Genomic DNA, 3849 nt, shown 5'->3' on the forward strand with positions numbered 1-3849 from the left:
AAAAAAAACTTGTCTTTTAGGCATTTGAGCTGCCAAGACTCATTGGTTCTGCTAGTCGACACTGTTCATTCGTTTGACTTAAAACAGTTTGTTGTTGTTTGAAAAGCTACATTTACATGTGACGGACCATTGTTTTGCCCATGTCTGGTAGTTTTCCTCCAATGTGCATTCATGCGTTCATCTCTTTGGGCTGCTCTCTACATCCCGCCTCTTTGAACACATTTCAAAATGGTGCTGTACATTTGTGGTACTCCTTCTGCTTTTTGTTGCCAAAAACGTACAAAGATGTATTCTTAGATGAGTGTATTTTGTAAGTTTACCACTTTGGTCTTAAAAAAAAAAACATCTGTGGCTTTGATTACGGTGGCCTGATTTTTTTTAAAATGTATTTTCAACCTGGAAAGAAAATGCAGCCATTTTGGCCTTTTGCCTTTGACAGGCACAGATTGAAGATCTGAATTCAGGTAAACCCAAGAGAACGACTAGTAATAACTGTGAATCACCTCGACTTATACAGGAAAACCTCACCTGCCTGTTAGATCAGATTTCCTCTTCTTTAAAGGGTCGTTACAGTAAAGCCTCTCCTACCTGAACAGACTTTGCTGTAGAAATTTAAGTTTTGTGATCGGCTTTTAGACAGAAAGCCTTTAAATTTTGTGGAAACTGCCACTAATGAACATGAAGCAGGCCAGTACTGAGCATCAGCAAACATGAAACGACAATAAAAACTGGAGCCCCGACTAATTGAACCACGTCATCAAACAGAAAGATGACATTAACGTAATAAGATTATTACTGAATGCCTAACCTGCTTATCAACCAAAGATATTTAAGAATATTCAACTGTTATCTAATGTAGACTAAGAAAACTCTGCACAGTAGATAATCTTCCATCATGTTTTCCACCATTAATTTACACTGCTGTATTATCCAGGTGTAAATATTTTTTTTCTGTATTTTTGCAAACTCAGTAGGGCCATTTTCACTTGAATGCGAAAGGAGTTCGACCACGGTGAAGTGAAATATTCTCACATCTCTGCCTGAGTGCTTTGTGATATTGTGCTAGTGCTTCCTGTAGGACAAAATGCACGGTATGCAAAGTTCATGATTAGATTAAAAGCAACATTAGATGTTAAGGTGTTAAACATTTTATAAAATTCATTTCCTGCATGATTATCGAAATCTTTTGCCATAAAATAAAAATATTTGAAATAAGCACTGCTGTTTGTGTACACAATATTTTTTAGGACAATGCTAAAAGTTTGATGTTTGCTAGTGTAACATGTAACACAAGTACGAAGTGAAGGCTGCCGGGGATGTCATTAGAATTGCAAATAATTAGCATGAACTGGTTCTTTGAACAGAATCTACCTTTGAGCGTGCGAGTTTGATGAAAATGTAGTTCATAGCTGCTAATTACTGGTCAGTAAGTGATGGCTAATATGAACGGTTACTGAAGTCCAGTAGGCTGAAACATTAGCATGATTGTTTTCAGAAAAAACGTATTTGTCAACTCTTAAGTTTTGTGTGAGCGCAGCTTTTTGTCTTCCCTTTTTAAAATAAATAAATAAATAAAAAATCCTTGGGTATTCAAGACTGGAGCTAAATTAAATGTAGGTATAATCAGGTAATTGCTGGAACATGAATACCTAAACTAAATATATCAATTCCTTCAATAGCTAGTAAGACATTTCACTAAAAACGAAATAAATAAATAACCAGCTCAAGTGAAACTTGCATCATCAAAGTCATCTGACAGGTCTTTTTGAGACCATAAATGTCTCCTTTCATGTGAAAATAAAATACAAGTACACACAATGATTCTGTGTGTTGTAGACACTTTCAGTAATAAGTTAAAATAATTGCCTTATGTATGAATTTCTCAGTCGGTCATTTAGTTGTTGAGGAATTTAAGCCCACTCTCGTTTACAGCTGCTTCAGCTCACTGAGGTTTGCAGGCATTTATTTACACACATCTCTCTTAAGTTTAAACACAGCACTTGGAACAGGTAAAGTCTGGACTTTGATGACTGGGCCATTGCAATACTTTGATTCTTTTTTTCTTCTTCCGTTGTACATTTGCCCAATTTAGCCAAACATTAGCTGTTTGGAGATGTCCCCACATTTGACACCGGGACTCTTTGGTATACAGAGGACTCAGTGACAGCCTAGTGCCCAAATCACCAACCCTTTTATTTATTTATTTATTTTTATTGCCAAACATTGGTGCTATCCATTATGATCAAGGATTTCCACTTCTGTCTAATCTCTCCAAAGGGCACTGTTATGTCCAAGTCTTGTGATTTATCCAGATAAAAACATGATTTCAGTTCATCCTTTGCAAACCCACACCATACTGCCATGTTCCTTTTAGAAAAGAGGCGATCTCCTGGCGAACCTCCCAAAGATGCTTTGCTTGTCTTTTTCAAATTCTACTCTCATAACCGTTAACATTTAATGTACTGAGGCCTGTAGCATGTGAGATGTAGCTCTTGTGTTTTTTATACTCTGAGCATTTCACAGCTTTACCTTGGAGTGAGTTTGCTGGGATGTTTCCTCCCTTATTAAAAATCTAATTGTAGAATGACGGATTTAATCTCTCACCTCCAGTTTTCTTTTGACGTGTCCGTTACACCAGGGATTTGTCTAGTGAGGTACTGCATGCCTTGTCGAGAGAGTCGCTGTGACAAACTGATACAGAGCATATGAATGTGTTGTGATTTATACACATTGTAGTCAGAAGTTCTCTAATCCACACAGAGTCAACGCTTCAATAGATAATCAATTCAAACATTTCCTTTGACTCTGCTGAAGTCAGAGGAAAACTGTCAAACAAGATGCTTTATTCCATCAAAATGAAATACCAGAGAAGAGCAAAATACAGGCTTGGCACAAGAGGGCAGCATCTCATTATATGATTCCCACAGACCCACGTCTTTCCCTCATCCAGCTTTCACAGTGGCTATGTTCCTCATCTGGATCTCATTATCACTTCATCCTCTTCCTTATCAGACTTTTTGTCTGCTAGCTCTTATTATCTGTTATTTATTGCCAGTCATTCTCACACTGGTTTATAGGGCCATTTTCTTTCCTTTGTTAGTAATCTTTGTTTCTCTTCCTTCTGCATGCTGAATTTTAGCTTCATACCACTTAGTTAAGACATAAATTTAATGACACTGCTCTAGTCTCAGTTTATTTTATAGCGAGTATGAAACTGATTTAAAGGGCTTTTTGAAATTTGCTTTAAATTAGCTTTATTTTTCTAGAAGCCACAAGATCCTGCAGCATCTTATTAAAATAGTAGAAAGTTAAAGCATACAGCTGTTTCTTTGTCTGGTGTTTTTGTCAAAGAATGACATTTCCTCTCTCTGTGTATCTGACCTCTGAACACAAACTTGCACACTATCCTCTAGCCATTCTTCCCTGGAGTGTCTGTATCACATCTTATGCCTGCAAGGCAGGCTATCAGACAGCCGTGCAAAGAGCTGATACACAAACCAGATGTGAAAACCGCTTGCCAGATGTGGCTGCTCTGCTTTGCTTTGCTGTAGTTAAGGGAGTCAAAGTGGTCAACCATGAATGGGTTTACTGGGGAGGATTGCTTTCACAGCACAGTCATTGGCCAAATCAAACAAAAGCAGAGGGAGCTGAGAGAGACCCATTGGCTGGAAAGAAGGAGATGAGTAATTACGATGAATAATGATTATGCTCAAGAGCCTTTAAAGGAGAAAAAGAAAAAGGAGTCAAATTAACGATTTATGCTGTATGGTCTTGTTAAGAATTTATTGAGTTGAAGAGAAAATAATCTTTCTCTGGATTTTCTTGGAAACATTAATAGAAGACAGACTC

The sequence above is a fragment of the Pundamilia nyererei genome, unplaced genomic scaffold (genome assembly GCF_000239375.1).
Source record: "Pundamilia nyererei isolate P.nyererei 1_Seehausen unplaced genomic scaffold, PunNye1.0 scaffold00088, whole genome shotgun sequence".
In the NCBI taxonomy this organism is placed as follows: domain Eukaryota; kingdom Metazoa; phylum Chordata; class Actinopteri; order Cichliformes; family Cichlidae; genus Pundamilia; species Pundamilia nyererei.